The sequence below is a fragment of the Pocillopora verrucosa genome, chromosome 1, assembly GCF_036669915.1.
Source record: "Pocillopora verrucosa isolate sample1 chromosome 1, ASM3666991v2, whole genome shotgun sequence".
In the NCBI taxonomy this organism is placed as follows: Eukaryota; Metazoa; Cnidaria; class Anthozoa; order Scleractinia; family Pocilloporidae; genus Pocillopora; species Pocillopora verrucosa.
Window position 1 is genome coordinate 36155145 of NC_089312.1, and position 12504 is coordinate 36167648.

General features: G+C 38.3%; 1 pseudogene; it reads right to left on the bottom strand.

Moving 5' to 3' along the window:
- The window catches only part of LOC136279423 (glutamyl aminopeptidase-like), an 18872-nt pseudogene extending 8182 nt beyond the window's left edge, over nt 1-10690 (bottom strand).
- Nucleotides 10691-12504: the final 1814 nt, after the last annotated feature.

Genomic DNA, 12504 nt, shown 5'->3' on the forward strand with positions numbered 1-12504 from the left:
TCCTCATGCCGACTGAGCCAATGTAATTTGCGTGGATTCGCTCTATTCCATTTTCACCTGGCGATAGGCGGCGGGTTTCTGTGCGGCTTATAATCCTGAAGATTTCTAACCTGTAACGAATCAAGAAAAATTCCCACGCAAAACTTAAAAAGGCGTTGAAAAAAGCACACTCAGCTACAAAGTTACTTTTAGTAGGCCTTACACGTTAACCCCATGAGTGACCAAAACAGAATTTCTCCTTTCAAATTAATACATTATCAAGTAGACACGTGAAGAGAATAACGAAAAAAAAAATTAGGGGATTGTTATCTGATCCAATCCATAATTCCCCGAACTACCATGGATAAGAATGTTGAACGAGGCAGACAGTGCGGAGAATTACTATTGAGATCTTAGGGGTGAAAGGACTAAGGTAAGTAGCACTTATTCTTCCCGTCGTTCCCTGTGTGAAGCAGCCAAGGGGAAGCCTAAAAAGAATAGTGTTTGAATATTACTTCAAGTCAGCCAGAATGAAATGAGCCTAAATAAGAACGAAATAATTTATTGGTTTTAGTACCTTTGTCGTTCAATAAGAAGGCACGTCTAAATACTGGGAAGAGCCCGTCAACACGGGCTAACTTTGGATGCGCGAGAAAGCGGCAACAAGGCAATGTGCTGAACATCAAGAGGAACACCGTGACATGCGGTGGATGGATAACGCAATTATAAACCGTCCAAAGGACTGCTAGTTGCAAGTTGTGTACTGCATCAAGAAATCCAACAAGATTGTTATATAAAAAACATCTTTCACAACCCTGGCATTTTATTCTTATCGAATACGGAAAAATATCTACACTCTATCAAATAGCCTACCTGGCTCAGTTGTGCGAGGAGTATTGACATTTAAACATTCAAAGATTCAATCAACAATGGCCATTCATCGGATCCACGGACTATACCTAAGGTAAAAACATTTAGTTAATTTTAAATTGACAGCGTCAGTTTCATCATTCAGAAAGATGTTACATATTTACTTTTCGAATAACGTTTTAAATGGCGCTTCCTAACCAGCTTTCAAACGCTATTGTCCTGTTTAAAAAGGATACTTTTTTGATGTTCGGACGCTGTTTTTATCTCAGTCGGAAAATTAAAGCTTGCATGCGCTGGCATGCATGTTCCGAGGACATTTACTTTATCCGTTATTTGTAATATGTTTCATTTTCTTTCCAAGCTTCAAAATGCAAATCCATTTCTTTCCATATGGAAAAAACTCGTGCACATAAAAATAATAGTCGAAGAGAATCATAGGTATCCACATGTCGCACAGAGCAAAGGGGTTTTTAGTCTGAAGTTGCCTTACAATTTAATCGAATTCTGTGATTCCAAAGTGTTTTAGGCAAAAAAAAAATGTCAAATTTGCTTTTCACATTACTTTCCTTTCAGGTGGCTTAGCCAGAACAAAATATGGTTGTGATGACGCCAAAAAAAAAAAGGAGAACAGGAAGATAATTCCTTCTGAAATATTGTCTGAAACGCTTTTCATCGGCAGAAAATAATGAAAGAAGACTTGTCGAGAAGACTGCTTTAGTTGGAGCGCCATTTAGGGCCTGAGAGGAGGGATTAGGAAGAGTTGTGAGATTTGAGATTGCAAGATAAGCGTCAAGGAGACAGAGGAACAACGTTTTGCAGTAGAGATCATATCGCCTCCAAGTGCGATTTTATGAGTTGATAGTCTTCATACCTTTCGTACAGAATGTGCCAGTGTTCACGAAAAAAAATCCCAAGCCATTTTCCATGCGTCGGGGTTAGACGCCACCCGCTGATTACTGAAAGAGTGTCTTGAGGGGAAATTTTGTCTTATCCAACGAATAATTAAGCACCTGTTGACGAAAAATGAGAGGAGTAAGAGAGACGAGGGAATCTATTTCAATTGGGAAAAGGAATTTGAAAACCTCGCTTAGAGCTTGTTTTCGAGTTCCAAAATTTTAATTATGAGTTTATTTGCATCCCCAAAACAAATTTTTCGTACCTGCCTGCGTATCAATTCAGATTCAAATCAGGCAAACTGCAAGGGGAATCTCGGAGATGTGCTATTTCTAGTGTGCCAGTGAAGTTTAATAAGTTAAAGTTGTCATTAAGGCTGCAAACGATTGTGAAGATCTTAGTTGAGAGCAACAGAGAGACTTAGAATAATTGGTGCAAAAAATACAATTTGCCCTAAGGGTTTTTTGGAGGCCTGTGGTTTATGGTGATATGAAGATCCGATCGATCGGGTAGATATTGCGGGCTCATTTCACAAGGAGCGCAAAGCTTGTCCCACTGTAGGATACACTCCAGTGTGGGATACTCGCCTTTACACTCACTTTTGTATCATTTGAGTATTTCTTGTGTAAGTGAGTGCATCCAAAAGAATATCTTTTCGGAGGCGACGTGAGTAGTTGAGTACTTTTTGAAAGCCTGGTTCCATTCTTCGGCGCACCTTCTTTGACACCAACTGAATACACTAAAGAACGAAGGTTTGATGGGATCCTGTGAAAATAAGTACTATCAGTGGCTTTGCCTTTTAGGATGTATGTTGTATCGGGAAAAAGAAAAACGAATCAAAGAACTTATTTGATCATTTTCATAATAGGGCCTTTTGGGAGACATTCAACAATACGCGATTCAGAGTAATCTGACTCCTTATTAACATATAGTAGTTCTGAACCTAAACAGCGAAATTAATCAGTTTGCTTTTTGTAAAGCTCAGCAAATCACACACAAACGAGAAGAAAGCTGTCAGAAGAGAGACACTTACATTTTGTTCTCTTCCATCGCAAGTTTAAACATGTTCTTGATCTTCAAGATGGTGTCCTGATCTGAATAGTCACAAGCCTTAAAGAGAATCTTTGGACGCAGCCTTCTGGAAAAACAATAATAGGCCATGATCAAGACGCATGAATTAGCAAGGGAATCAGAAAAAGAATGAATTAGAATCATTAACAATGAATTTTCTTGTTTTTTTTTCACATTTACAAAGTCTAGAGGGAAGAAATTGATTTTAAATTGATTTTTTAAGACAAAGTATTTGGGAAAAACAAAAGAAGACAAGTGCTTACTTTTGTAAATGCGATCCTTTGTCATTCCATCCCAGTCTCCTTATTGATGGTCGAAGTTGTTGAAGCATGTATCTCTGTAGTGGACAAATGATTGTAGTTTATAACTTCTCTTCTATCACAATCGGCTCAGCTATTTCAAGTTACCATAAAAAATAATCACAAAGTGTTTCCGCCACTTTTTGGTCATAAGTACTTTCAAAAGCGCTTCCTCACGATGCAAAACTTTTCCTCTCATTCATAACGTAGAGAAAATGTCCGGACCTAAGAGATCCATGAATACTTCTGATCACTATACGTGCACCTCCGCCTATGTCATCTATTACATAACTTGCACTTATTACAGAAATTTATACGTTGGTGAAACAGGAGGACAACTAGGCGACCGATTCCGGGAACATCTTTGCGACGCAAAAAAGAAATGACAGGGACACATCCAAACCAGTCGCTAGACTCTCGAATCTCCCTAATAATTCTAAGAAGCATATGGCAGTTTGCGGCCTTTCCCTACATCTAGACAGTTCGGAAAGCTGCAAAACTCTAGAAAAACTCTTTAATCTTTCAAATCGGCACTCTCGATCCTCACAGTATCAACAAGTGCTTTTCATTCAACTAATTTGTTCCTGTTTTCTCGTCATCTTATTCCGACCAATAGTGTAGCTCCATTCTCTGCATATAAACACACACAACCCACAATTCCTGCATTCGTTCCGACGGAGGGCTAACGCTCGAAACTTCAGCTTTGAAACTCTTAAGGTGGCCAATTTACGTTATCAACTCAGTTGCTAATACTAAATTACCCCATTATACTCTCCCACCGACGTAGCCCTACAGTCTCTTAAGAAACGTACCCCCTTTATTATAAGTGTTTCCGTTAGTTCTACTGCAAATGAAGTCCAAATTCAAACTTAATTATGAACAAGAACTTGTATTTTATTTCTTCTAATCTTATACGCAACGATATCTCTTTGCTGAAGCTGAAATAATAAGGCCTCCCAGAAAGCGCAAGTGATATAGATAGGACACAAATTATATTACCTTAAAGACATCATAAGACTTGCGTAGAGTAAACTGGTCGCCAAGGTACTCCATGTTTCGTAAGAAAGTTATTAACGGTGAAAACTCTGCCTCATTCCTTATGTATTCAATCATTTCTAAGGCTAGTTCATATCCGAGCTCGTCACTCCTAAGAAAATGTTACATTTGGACTTATCACGAAAAGAGATTGGCGCAAAGTTACACGTTACAGAAACTTACAATAATAATCGGATAAAGAGCGAAATAAGCTTAACACTATTGCAGAAAATGAGGATGGAGAGGAAAAAATTAATAAGTAAATGAAAAGAAATTTTAAAATATGAAAATAACCAACGGGAAGCTGGGCGAATAGAATCTCAGTAGTAAATAGTAAATATACTGAGATGCGAAAAGAAGCATGTGAAATGGAATAGTTTACCTCGCCAGATGAATGCATCATCAATCAGTCCAGAGCGGTCGGCTGGACTCATTACCTGCAGTGTTGCATAATACAAAATCATTCTAACTTCGTCATAAGTGCTCAGGATTTCTACAAACGTGGTCATTACGACCACGAGTTTGGTAATTGTTCAGCCAATTAAAGTAAATAAAAATGTAAACTAGTTGTAAACATCTACTTTTCCCTAAGAGAATAATCGTACTTACGGTATGGTCTGTGTTAAGTTGGTTGTTAAGAGCTTTCCAGTTGTCGATGTCGTAATTAACTCTGTAATAACCAATCTGATCAACATTAGCTTAATCCACCCAGATGTCTTTGACCAATCAAGCGAAGCTGGAAAAAAAGATTCACGTTACTACCATCTATCTTGAAGAATGGAAAACTAGAATAAACATTAGAATCAATTTAAAACGTTATCCCTTATATCACATAGATAGTGTGTTGTTTCTTTCGCAGCTATCCACAGAACTCTTTTGGGGGATTGATTATTTCCTATCTGGATTTGTAGATTAAACTTGATCAGCCACCTGGAGAAATGTCTTGACCTCAGCTGAGAAAAAATTTTTAAGACATTTACATACCACTTCCCCTCTTCAGCCAAACGTGGTTGGTTGTTGTCCTTCTCAGTTTCATAAGTCAGCGGAATGTTCCATGTATAACTATGAAAAATAACAGAAGATTGACCAAGATGAAGTTCGAGGGAATATTTAGAAGCGTAAGGATGATAGAGGAGAGAGTTGGTAAGTTAGATGCAGTTTTAGTGATAAAAAAGAGCGACTTGGCTTGTAAAATGAGAGTTACACTTTTTCTGGTAGACGTATATGGCATCTTAGATTGACTGCTAAGCAGATGCTAAGTCGAAACCAAAAAAAATCGTGTTCTCTTTTTGCTTATCATACCTATGTGAGGTTAACCGCCATTCAATTGCCGTGAAAACCAAAATTATTAAACATCATTTCTTTATATAGGATTCCTTAGCAGTGACTCCTTATCACGAACAACTGACCATAAAGGTGCCATTGTTTTTCTGTATGATGGCACTCAAGTAACACGAGCGAGGAGGAATGCAAGTCTGTAGGGTATAACTTACTTAAATGGAGAACTCTTTTGTGGTCTGGCACCAGGATCGATAAGGAATACTTTTTGGTCAGCGGTCGCCTTGTGTTGGTTCAGGCGCCTGATAGTAACAACTGGTAAACCCATTTGAAGTGTCCAGGTGTCCATAACTTCTTTTACGTTAATGCCACTTTTCTGCGGAGATGAACCAATATAAAAGGGAAAAAAGTAGAACATAATGAAGCGTCAAAACCAATGTCAATTCGGCGTGGCCAATCAGAAACAAAGATTGTCGTCAAAAGGAGCTAATGGAAACTCTAACTTAACTCACCTAACCGGCCGGCCTCAAGCTCAGGAGAAAGCCGAGCAACAAAGACGCCATTGATTTAAATTAGTTAAAATTGGTGAACTGATTTGTTGATAGAGTGGTGTAATACATATACAAACCAAAAGCAATTCGGAAGTACTTCGGAGTTAATTGGAGGGTGGAAAAACGAAACGTTATCGTTATGATCATCGAAAACTTACTTCTGACAAAGCTAACCAAAGTTCGTCTGTATCTGCGTTGCTAGAGGAGTATCTTTGGAGGTATGACCGCAGACCAGCAGTGAAGTGATCATGGCCAATAGTATTCTTTAACATCCGTATTACAGATGCTCCCTACAAGGCAAATAACACTTGTTGTGATGTTGCTTAGGGCTGTTGTTGTCATGTGCTTGTCATATCTTAATTGTTTGCATCACTCGTCATATTCCTAGTTTAAGCACTTTTTCGGAGGGGTTTATTCAAACCTTTTCGTAAGATATAGAGTCAAACATGCTGTCAATGTCCTTGGGATCTTTTACATCAACTGAGATTGGATGAGAGTAACTCGACTGATCTTCACTGAAAGCCACTTGAAGTTTCTTCACGACAAATTGGTCCATCATACTCCAGTTAGGTTCAACAAAGCTTGCTCCCATGTTTCCATGAATGTAGCAAAACCTTCATTCAACCAAAGATCGTTCCACCATTTCATAGTTACGAGATTCCCAAACCACTGAAACGAAACTCGTTCAAGGTTAGATGATGACCAAAAACATTATAGTATTAGGGAAACCCTACGCTGGCGGGTTATCTTACATTGCAAAGTTCGGTTATATTAATCATAATCCAGCTTCTCGTCGCTTGCTTCTCTAGCGGTTGTCAACATTGAGAGCTGGATCAGGGTGGGTCAATGAGTGGCAATAAATACGATTTGGGCTTTCAACCCTCATAATCTGACTGGGCTTGCAAATACTTTATAGGGAAGGGTGTCAACTTGACTTTGGGCCTGGAGTTAAGTTTAGTGTCGAAGTAGGTCAAATAGGTGTATGTTGCCAATTCAATAACCAATAATTATTGATGATTTATCCACCACAAATCCTTTTTTTTTTTACAGTTATTTACATCCCAGGAATATAATTTTCTCTTTACTGACCTGATGAGCCAACTCATGTGTTACAGTCTCGCAAATACTTTGTCGTAATTCATCTGATGTCTTTTTAGGATCAAAGAGGAGCATTGAGCTGGTAAACCCGATTAGCCCCCAGTTTTCCTCAGCACCGGTCGAAAAGTCAGGAATAGCAACAAGATCTGCAGAGATGGTGATAAACAATGAGAAGGACCAAAGGAATTGCCAAGGAAGTCCATGGATGCTATAAGAAAACATCAGTTCTGAAGCCTCGTAAATTTGATAGGCACCGAAGCACAATTGTGTATTGACACTCACATGCATGCAACTGCCGGAAATTTTTTCAACTTTTCTTACCTTGCTTGGGAAGAGGAAATTTTATCTGGAAGAATTTTTCATAATTTGAGAGAGTATTTGAAGCAATATCCAGTGCATATGAAGCCTGAGCCAGTTGCGATGGTGGGGTCCAAATACGAACCTAAAAGGCGACAGAGAAAGTAATTAGAGACATTTTTACCTTTGTGTCCTTCATTCCCTCGTGAGTGAAGCAAACACTAGAACTTAAGGCTTCAAAAAAAAAAAAGGGTGAAACTCTGGATTGTTCAGGACCTTAATACCACCGCTCGTTGTCGTCTCTATGTGGGTGAAGTCGCTCACAAGAAATGCCACCAGGTATGTGCTCATTTTAACTGATTCTTGGAAATGGTCTGCGAATAAATCATCTCCAACCTTCACCTGAAAGCAAAGGTCAAAACTTTTAGAAGAATCTGAGGGTATATACATTTTACTTGTAAGTATATAAGTGAACCCAACCCCAGACCTTGCGTCCCATTAAAATAAAAACAAGTAACAAACAAAGGAAAACCAAAGAAACAAAAAAACTTATAATTGTGTGAGCAGGGATCAGGGATTAGGATGGATCCTTCAACAAATGTGCAAAGTGACACGAGATTTCCACATTACACACTTTACTCTGTGTTTTTAAGGATCTTGTGAACTTGCACATCATCAGCATTCAGTTTTCGCAAAATGCGATATTGAAATAATAAGCAATGACTGCCAATCCATTATCTTGCTGAAATTATCCAACTTTTAACGGTGAGAGTTTTGTCCGCGAGGGGAGATTTCCCCCAAAAAGAATATCATCTCTGCATGTGCAGATTGAGCAACAGACACTCATTCTGGAGGACATAGACCCTTTTCTCCTCACAATGTCAAAATAATCCTCCTCACAATATGAAAATAATCTTAGCCAGACAAGTTATGAGAATTCTTAGAAAACATCATAGAAATCGTACGAGAGACAGTAAGGATAATTACAATTAAGACATTGGGACTGAAAGGGTTAACACACCTTTTTATTCTTACCGTTTGCATGAGGGGCATATTTGAGAGAGAAGAATATTTTCCTTCCCTGATAATGGTAACAGAAAACTTTGCCTTCATTTCCGGTTCATCGAAGCATGGAAACGCCGCTCGAGCGAAAGTCGCCTCAAATAGTGTAGCTGCCAGATAACTAAGAAGAAAAAAATAACTGGGTACAAGTGATCGTCGAGTCGTGTCTATATAAAGCATTGAGAGTTAAAATATAAAACATTAAAAACAACCGGATTGAGAACGTTATTTTTACAATTACTTCATGTGTCAGCTGTGCGTTCATCGTCACATGAAGCACCTGGGATATTTGAGAGCACTCACGAAAGTAGAGTTGCTATCGATAACGACTCTAGAAACTCTTAAGCATGTTTCGTGCTTTCCAATCTTACCACGTGCTTCATATCTCAATAAACGCACCCTAGCGCACGAACCAATTGTAAAATGCATACAGTTCAATTTATCATACACCTTAGGCCTTTGACTTTTTGAAACATCGCATAAATGCTCTTGTGCATGATGAAATCATTAAGCCTCTTTGTGCTAGAATGTTCATAAGTCTTTGTCACTTTCTTTATGTTTTCATGAGGGTATTCTTTTGATTCCAGTGTTCTGGGAATACTCTCCGATCAAAATTCAACAGTCCGCTCCTTGAAAGCAAGGCCGGCTCAGGGTGAAACTGCGTATTTTGACGTGAACCTACAAAAGGCCTATTACCGCTATTTACAGAGAAGAAATCTGAAAAGGCTCGAATTTAAAGGAGCTAATCATTCTTGATCGAGCGCCTTTTATAAGGCAACTAAATAAAGAAGAAAATTAAGACATTTAAGAGGCAATAAATTAGAGAACAAATCAAACGAGTTAGTCAAGTACTTGCTAAGTACTTGTACCACTGTATGTGGTCACTAAGAATGAACTGGGCAACCATTCATAGCTGAAATTATCTTTGGAGCTTTACTCATTATGATGAGTCAACAAAAAAAACTACTCATGTTTTGCAAATAATGCTGAGTGACGCTCAACTGCAGAGACACTGTCATTAACTTGCCTGCTATAAATTAGGAAGAAATATTCAAATCTGGTTTGTCATGCAAATAACTTTAAACTTGCTGAATTGGTTTTGTTATGAACCGTCTTGATGATGTGAAATAGCCGCCGTAAAGAGATTAGAAAGCTGACTTTTCGAGCTTAAGCCCTTCGTCAGAGCGAGTGAATTCGCGGTAAAATTTCCGCACAGCCCCATACTACATTATGCATTCAGTTCTTGGATAGAGAAAACAATGACAAAAACAATACATTGCCTTGGGAAAACAGATTTGTTTTACAATAGGATGGGACTGTGCGGAAATTTTACCGAATTCGCTCTGACTCGCAATTTTTCTAACAAAACAAGCTTGCGTTAGGCTGTGACTTCACAGTCGCTAATATTAGAGACTTCGTCTAAAATAATCTCAATATAACGAATGATATCACTTATCACCAAAAGACTTTAATTTGTTTTACTGACCTTTTCTCACCACTTTTTGTCATGTAAGAACTTCTGTAAAATCCGAGAAGTTTGTCTGTCAGTGGATACTCAAATTCGATGTAAATTGCGTAGTTTTGATGTGGCGTGAGCTCTTCACTTACTTCAATGAGAAACATTTCAAGAGTTCTATTTTGCATTGTCTCCGTGACTCTTATATCGCGATCCTTGCCTCTTCTTCCGCTTTTTACCCTCGATTGCTCCAGTTCTTTAACACTTCCAGCTGATAAAAGGGGAAAGAATTCTCTCTCTTGTGTAGTTTTAAGCACGGTTGTCCCTGATACGTTCATGTCTTTTAAATGAAGAATAATATGTGTTGTTGGCTTTTCACAATTAACTCGTATTGTAACATTCCCTTTAACATTGAATGATTTCAAATCAGTTTGTAATGTGATTTTATAGCTGGTGGGCAAAAGAGTGCGTGGAAGTCGTATTGAATGCCATGGAAATTCCTGACCCTGTGGAGTCCTTTCATTAAGAGCGAGCCTTCGGTGTTCAAGGTACGACTCTGATAAGGTTAAACTCGCCCAATGAAGAAGAGGCCAGACCATCCAAATTAGCCGTATGTTCGACAGCAGCATTTCATCAGTTCGTATTATGTCCGCATGGAAAACAAATAATGGGTTCAAGGCAGTTCATGAAATACAGTTGATAAAGTCGTTGGTGCTGGGTAATTTCATATGCTTTTAACTGCGACTAGTTTTTGTTTTGTGCAGAACAGTTACGGAAAATTTGCATTGCAGATTATCAGGTGACAAGTAAACAGCACTTGAGTTGTCTAGCAATCAACACTGGCACCACTAATACAAAGAAGAAATCATCTTGCGTAAGAGTGTTCATCTGACCGGTTAAAAGTTATAACAAACAATAGCTTTGGGTTCCGGTCGAGCCCACTGACTATGATGTAAAGTGAGAGATGGAAAATATCCCGAGTTGGGGGCAAAGTAGGAAGATTACTATCCGTTTTAAACTATCTGGGAATATGCTCCCCCAGGAGAAATATTTTTATAACCGTTCTTATAATCGGTCTTAAAGCATGTATGGATTTTGATCTTTGATTCTGGTATGGTTTAATAAGAAAATGAGATGTACCAAAGATATGTCATTGGACCTGAAATTTAGAGCAAGTTTTACCAATTGTTGACTATGGCACTGCTGCGAAGTTTACACGCAACGACAGAGTATCTGAAACTGGATTTGCAAGTCAATGACAATGTTTAGAAGTGGGACTGAAAATGGGTATGGATCATGTTTATATCTGAAAACGGCTGAGAAAATTTCATTTTTTGATTTGGGACTGGATTTGAGAACCGATCATCAGAGTAAAGATTTCTATAGGTAATCACATGATTTCGAGAGCAATTTGGAATAAATGAGCACGAGTAAATTTTTTAAAGACTAACAAAATTGTACGAGCCCGTAGGGCGAGTGCAATTTGTGGTCTTTGAAAAAATTAATAAGTGCTTATTTATTCCAGATTGCACGAGAAAAATCATGTGACTACGTGTTAATAATAAACATGAAAAAATATGAGATAGCTTATCATAATAAAGCATAAGCAAAGCGCGCGCATCAAGTGCAAAAATAATTTATTCACACCGTGCGTTCGGTCAAAATAACCGCGTACGATCAAAACAATAATATGCAATGATATCTTCACATCTTTAAGGCGCAAAAAAGTTCAAAGTCCGGCTAAACATTTCAAGGAATTGTCCAGTCTGTGTCAAATCACTTTCGATGAAATGGAATCGTCGTTTCTGAGGTTTAACCATGTTTGTTTTTAATTTCGGCGTTGGATCGCTCGAGTAAAGTGCTAAGCTGGGTCGGCTCGTAATTTTCGATTTCCTTGGCAATTCCCTTCTCTAAACACCATTTTTTCCAAACCGACAACCAAAATGCAGTGCCTTTAACAGAGTTTTCGTTGTTTGAGCTGTTCTTCAGCCGCGGTGGCGAAAGAAAACCTTCCTAAAACGCCGGCTATTGTTTCGCTCGCAAATTTTCAAATTTTGTTGCGACATCCAAGGCTCGCATTTGATTGGCTGTCTATGAGTTTCTTTGATTATTGACCAATCAGAATGTATGATTTGTTTCTTTGTACTAAATTAACCCTCTCTGCACTGGATTAACTCACTTCTACACTGAATTACCTGAAAACTGCATTTATCTTAACTAATCAGAACTGAGTGGTTTTTTTCATGTACATTATTAGCAAATTAAAAGCGTGAAAACGATAAATAAGGAAGAACTGTGCTCTTTTAAAAAGAGAGGAGTTATTGTCTGCCTCATTAGTGTTAGCGGTGTGCCGTGACTTCAAAGCCTGAAGTGGCCTTATCTAAAATAAATGCAGGCATGGGCTAAACTTTTGAAGAAAAACACCTTCCATTTCCACCAATAAACCTTTAATTGGCGCAAGGAATTCTACATATCATATTGCTCAGAAGAACAATGTGTAGCCTTAGTAAATTGAAAAAAAGGGAATTCTTGTCCGGCAGGTTTAGTGAGTCTTTTTTTTTTCTTCAGCGAAGATGAGCTATTCTGTGATTACGAATAGCAACATAACGAAACA